This window comes from Dipteris shenzhenensis, chromosome 11 (assembly GCF_047967505.1).
Source record: "Dipteris shenzhenensis isolate YYH24624 ecotype China chromosome 11, Dip_SZ_1.0, whole genome shotgun sequence".
NCBI lineage: Eukaryota > Viridiplantae > Streptophyta > Polypodiopsida > Gleicheniales > Dipteridaceae > Dipteris > Dipteris shenzhenensis.
In genome coordinates this window covers 9,122,613-9,128,838 of record NC_141606.1, presented here as the reverse complement: position 1 = coordinate 9,128,838, position 6,226 = coordinate 9,122,613, and the positions used below count along the sequence as shown (strand labels likewise).

The 6,226-nt window shown below is 42.2% G+C and overlaps 1 pseudogene across 4 annotated transcripts; it reads right to left on the bottom strand.

Moving 5' to 3' along the window:
* Window positions 1-2,928: 2,928 nt before the first annotated feature.
* LOC147896590 (universal stress protein PHOS32 pseudogene) lies at window positions 2,929-5,152 on the bottom strand (annotated as a pseudogene). 4 transcript variants are annotated; one of them, XR_015541790.1, is made up of 3 exons: window positions 4,891-5,152; window positions 4,705-4,795; window positions 2,929-4,493 (listed from the first exon to the last, which is right to left on the bottom strand). The product of XR_015541790.1 is annotated as a universal stress protein PHOS32 pseudogene, transcript variant X3 (transcript). The 4 variants fall into 4 exon arrangements; XR_015541789.1 differs by having other exon boundaries at window positions 4,705-4,783; XR_015541791.1 differs by lacking the exon at window positions 4,705-4,795.
* Window positions 5,153-6,226: the final 1,074 nt, after the last annotated feature.

The following is a 6,226-nucleotide window of genomic DNA, read 5'->3' as shown; positions in this document are numbered from 1 at the left end:
TACTTCATATTAGGAGCTGTTTCCACGAGAGGTAGTGCGGTGCCCTTTCGAGTGCCTGGGTGTGGCAATGAGACCATCCAAAATCGGTGGACTCGTTTCGCCACCCAGGGGAATGCCTGTACGTGCATCTGGGTTGTGGGGAAATAGGCCCTTGGTTCGAGCTGACAGACTTCGCCCATAGAAGTCCTTCGTGTGCGGCCTTTGACACCGTCCTTTGTGGGATGGGTTGACTCGTTGTAATGACGTGTTCCTCGATGTCTATGCCAACCATGCACTTATGACTTCTTCAATGTCTAGTGTCAATCCCTTGACTACCCTTGCTGACCTTACCGACAATCCATCTTCGCAGCTTGCGGAGTGAGCATTCAGTACACGATGTTGACAGGAGGATTCGTGCTACTCCCTTCCTTATCGAGTCCTTCAATCGTTGTCGACTACCTTTGTTCTTCATTGGGGAGCTCCGTCTGCCCGCTTCGGCCTTCAGTCTGCGAGCTCCCTCTTGATCGAAGTTGAAACTCTGTAACATCAATTCCAAATTTAACAAACAACACGGGAAGCATGGAGTGGAATTAAGCCAAGTGCCTCATAGCTTCAAGGTCTTTAGATCAACTCATGTGTCAAAGGATAAGATAGGTAAGTTTGATTCCAAGAGTGGAAAATAAATCATGGTTGGGTGTGTGGATGAACATAAAATTATAAGTTGTACAATCATACAACTCATAGAATGTTTCTGCCATGTGATGTGAGGTTTGATGAGAAGGTAATGCAAGCTACTTGTCATTATGTTTATGAAGTATCCAATGGAAGTGTAGGCGAACAAGTAGTTGACCTTCTCACAAATTTAAAAATTCAAACTTCCACAGAGTGAAATATTTGATGACATGCCACCAAATGTGAGTAGGAGCAATCCAGAATGAGCCTAGTCTCCAAATTCTCAGCTAGAGGATGCATCTCATGGTTCATCCAAGAAAATGTCAAAATAGGAAAAGAGATTGGTGGATGAGGCAAACTTAAATGTCAAGGGCCTGAAGCTAAGGAGACTGCAATCAATCTTTAAGTGTTGTGTGGCATAGATCGGCTATCAACTTTCGAGGGGCAATAAATCCAAGGAGTGGGTTGAAATGTCCATTTTTCAATGTCGTGGGCACCTATTGGGTTGAAGCCATGGAAAAACAATATAATGATTAATCACATTCTTAAAAATGAGGATTGGGAGTCCATGAAACCATCTAAGGAAAAGTATGCCATTAGCTACAAATGGTTCGACAAGGTTAAGCACAAGTTGATGGGAGTGCAAACAAATATAAGGCAAGATTGGTAACAAAAGGATGTGCTCAACAAGAGTTCATTAACTATCAGGGGACTCTTTCACAAATCACAATCTACCACATATTCTCTCAAGATTCATGCACATGGGGTTACCCTTGCACTAGATTGGTTCTCAAGTCTACATTTGGCATAACCATTGATTTGAATGGCGTAGCGTCATCATTCGCTCTTCCTCCAATTTCAATTAATTAATTCACTCGCTCTCCCTCCCTATATTAATTAAAACAAGCTATTTCAAATAATTAACCTCCTCTCCGTCCCTAGGCTATCCTCCCTCGCTTCTCTCATTTCACTCAGTCCCCCTTCCTTGCCTCTCTCGCTCCGCTCCCTTCAGCCCCCCTCCCCTTTCCTCGCACTCCTCTCCCTGCTCCCTCTCCTCTCCCTTAGCTGCTCACATTCCCCCCTCCCCCCAACCACTCTTCTAGTCCTGGGTGCTGATATGCATGCTGACTAGGAGATGATTCAAAAGCACTAAGCCTAGCGACATCTGATGTCTATATTTCCCAAAACCTTGACGAAAGGAACAAACAAAATAAGCTGCTTGTCATCAAACAAAATATGCTCCTTATCATATATGCATAAATCACAGTAATGAACTTATAAGAGGCCTGACAGCTACTACCACTGATGCTTACAAAAGTAAAACTCTCAGTAATATAAGCAAGTAGTGCATGCCAACCAAACATTGCCTTTAAAACATCAAAGAAGGAACAAAAAGTCTCCAGACCTCAAGGGGATGGCTCCACATCTCAGCTCTCATCTAAGGTTCTCCCAGAAAGTATGAACCTTGCAACCACGTCTGCCAACAATAAGTGTGTGGAAGAGAAGTCAAAGGAAACCGTAAACTAGATCTACTGATAAAGAGCGAATCACCTTTGCAAATGCAAGATCTGAATTCATGGTAGCTGGTTCTAATCAAATAAAGTTAGACGCACAACTTACCAATCCTCAAAAAGTTCCATGACAGTGGAGAGTAAAATCTGACCTGTGAAAAGATGTGTATCTAATTTTGGAGTTGATCCCTAAACACCATTGAGGACCATGTTTCATAATTGTGCCATCAGGCTACATAGCATGGCAGCACCACTTTACTTCAAGAAAGTAAGATAGAACGCAGAAAGCAGCACAATTTAACATACATTTGAACATCAGCCTGGGGTACCCAGTGTGCACCATGCAAACATTCCGTAACTGCAGAAATCAATTCTCCATTGCCAACAGAAATTTCTTACAGAAACATTACTCCTACTCAGGAGATCATGGATGCAATGGAAAAGTAAGGCCTAACAGCCTGTACCTAAGGCGAGAGGATCATTTTACATCTCAAAGAAGAGTCAGATTAGTGGATACAACTCCTCCTTTCACATCTCAAAGAAGACTCGGACTAGTGGATACCAAGTTCAATCATGAAATCACTTATCAGAGGACTTGCGAAATATGTCTGCAAGAAAGAAGAGCTAAGGGGAATATGCCCTAGACAGACTTTTGGATCCCTTGAGTTCTTAAAGCTTCAGTACAAACTCAAGATGGTATTGATCCCAAAAGACACTAAAGCCTCAATAGGGATACCATGATCTCGTCTCACAGCAGTCGAAACACGCAAATCTAGCAATCTCAACGGTGTATTTGCATATCAGTAATGGGATATTTGAATTTTGCACTCTCTTTTAAATGCTGCAATCGCTAGTGTACTCAACGATGACGCTTTAAACTCAATGTCCGTTTCACATAAAACTCCTACAGAAGCATTAAACAACAATCACATTTGCTGCAGTAGTTACTACAAATAAAACACATTGGGACTGCACAAGACTTTGCTCTCCAACTTTCAAGATGTAGGCTTTCAAGTGCATAACGAGTAGGGAAAACAAACAAACATTTAAAATCCCTACTTATCCCATCAGCATCAAACAGTGCAGCACATCCCTGTAGGTAAGTTCCACGTAGAGATAACAGTACACAAAGCAAAGCAAACATAGTAGAGCAGCAGCACCAAGAAGGTGACGATCACATCTTAAGACAAAAACCAAGAGTGTAAAACTCCTCAGCCATGACAGTACAGAGCTGAAATAAAAAGGCTAGCACTTGACCATACTGAATAAGCCACTTGCTCTCTACGGATATTCACAAGCAAGGCATCCGACCTGCCTGTAGATCTTGAAAAGGGGGAACATCCTTCAGTGATACCAGAAAACACCTTCTGATTGGTTTCACAGCTTCAGCAAGACATAAAAATACTAAGATCACAAAGTGGCTTTCCACACAAGTATCTTAGAAAAGCTGCTAGTTATGCCTAAAGACTGAGAAATGCTGAGGCAATGTCGCACCTCAAAATACACAACACTGAGGGGTGCCCCCCTATTCCATGTGGTCATGAATGTAAAAATCCTCCTTGAAAATTGTTCATGATATCACGCTGAAGCGGCTGGACAATATTTTCTAATCCAAAGCAGTGGCTTTCCCTATGAGAACAGTACTGCCTTCTTTTTCTTCTGCAGGCTGCTGCTTTTCTTGAGGCTCATCTGCAAGCTCGTGACGTAAGTCCCCTTCTCCTACCTTTTCTTCCTTAGGGAGTTTCTCCATAACTTCTCCCATCGTTTCTTCCTCAGGAAGTTTCTCCTCAATGATAGGCACACCACCCTCCTTTTCCTCCTCCGGGTAGCGTACCACCACTACGGGACAATCACAATGATGGACGCAATAGTCACTTACACTTCCCAAGCGAGAATTATGGGTTCTTTTAGCTGCTCCCAACCCTCTACTTCCCATAATAACAGCATTAACCCCAAGCCTCTCCACCTCTAGACAGACTCGTTCTTTCATGTCATGATCCTTGACAATGTGGATTTTATACGGAATTCTGGCATCCAATATTGGCTTGGCAAGATCAGCTGCCTTGTTTGATGTAAGGGCATCAAAATTATCCTCTAGATGCTGCTGTGACTCCTCATCGCTTGTGCTGACAGACCGATCCATTGCTCCCCAGTCCGCCCCATAGAGAACACTTGTAGGTTGCACATGAAGTAAAATCACAGAATCATCTGGACGAAGGTAATTGGCAACAGCCCATCTCACAGCATATGCACTTTCATCACTGAGATCCACTGGGATTGCTACCTTTCTGTTCCCACTTTGCATAGATGAAATTGGCATTTTGGGAGCCTCTGCATCCGATTGTTAAACAGACAATCAAATCAGAGATAAACAACATTCAAAACAACCAAACCACAAATTGCTGTGATTCGTGTTCACAAAATTACTAAAACACGGGGGTCCAGCAGCGTTGCCGAAGCATCTTCAAAACTTAAGTTCAATTGGTTTCATCTATACCAAATCTACACAAGTGCTATCGCAAATCACCCAAAAAAGCTTCACCTGGTCGAGATGAATGCAAAGCGAAAAGCGAGTTCCGACTACAATCGGCCTATTGAGAGATGAAGACGTTCATTCCGACCTGTCATACAATCTAGAAGCTGATGGGTAAAGGAAACTGAAGTGCCTTAATCTAAATTGGAGATGTCTCTTCAACGAAAGGCCATAAAGAATTGAGGAGGTACCTACCTCAAGGATCGATGGTGTGACACGATCTTCATTCGTAGCGTTAGCGATTAGCTTACGGGGAGCCATTCTTCACCTTCTAGAATGTTCTTTTTCGTAAGCTCGCCCTTTACTTAAAATTACCAAAGCAGTGAAGATTAAAAACCACATGGAGCACGACCGCCAGGCGCCAGCTATGGTGCCAGCGGACACTGCCGACGGCAGTCATCAGGGTGCTAATTGGTGTAGCAGTTGGAGGTAATAGAATGGGCGGCCTTCATCGGCCAAACACATCATAATTTTTCTCTCTAATGTTAAAAACTCCTAGCTGCCTTTTGGCGTAGTTAGCGTGAATGAGCATATCTGCCGTCTTCTCTATGCGTACAAGTCTTTGTATCAATGTTCGGGCCTGTCCCTCCACCCTAAGACAGCAGCCCTTCACACCATCTTTTGGAGGATGGTCGACAGGTGGTGTGAACCGAGCCTTAGATGGACTGATATGGTGGCGGATTGGAGTGGATTTCCACCAGTTGTTTTTTAAAAAAATAATTAGTTGAGTATTTCAAGTTGCCATTTATGGAGATCATATAGCCTAGGCAGTGCCCATGAGCACTTGTGCAATCTTGCTTCTTTTACTTTAGCATTTTCAATTCAATAGAGGATCAAGGTGTCAAGTCCAACCCTCCTTTACTAGCTCTTCTGGATTATTAGAGCTCACTTTCTCCGATATAATGAGAACAACAAGGCAGATGATAAACCGAACTCAAACTTCATCTCAAAGTTGAATTTCGATAGGCTAAATTCAAACTTCATAATGCATCCGAATTTCGATAGCTCGAACTTTATTCCACAAGGCAAGAGTTCATCGTAATCTGACTTTTGGCAAATAGATCAGAGAAATTGGTGTATTTGTATCTATCTTGAGGATGAGAAGTTTGAGGAGTCAATATAAGAATGGAACAAGCAAGAAGAGATATATGACCATGATTGAGATGATTTTAAGGAGCAACTTGGTAAAAATGTAGATAAAGTATAAATTGAGAGTTCTCTTGAGAATCATGAACCATTAAGTATAATCCAGGTCAATGTATGTACTATGATGATAGCATTTTTGACCTACCATGATAGTATTACAATCAAAGATCTTCAACAAAGTATTGTTTTGCATAACATATGCTTCATTTATTGAGTTTATTAATTCGATTAGTTAATCTCCATTTGATACTCATACTCTCTCTCTCTCTCTCTCTCTCTCTCTCTCTCTCTCTCTCATTCCAACTTTCAGTAGCCATCATCTAATACTAAGGAAGGTGTACCAATGGAATTTCATGATGCATGCATGCTCTACAAGTTGTTGCAA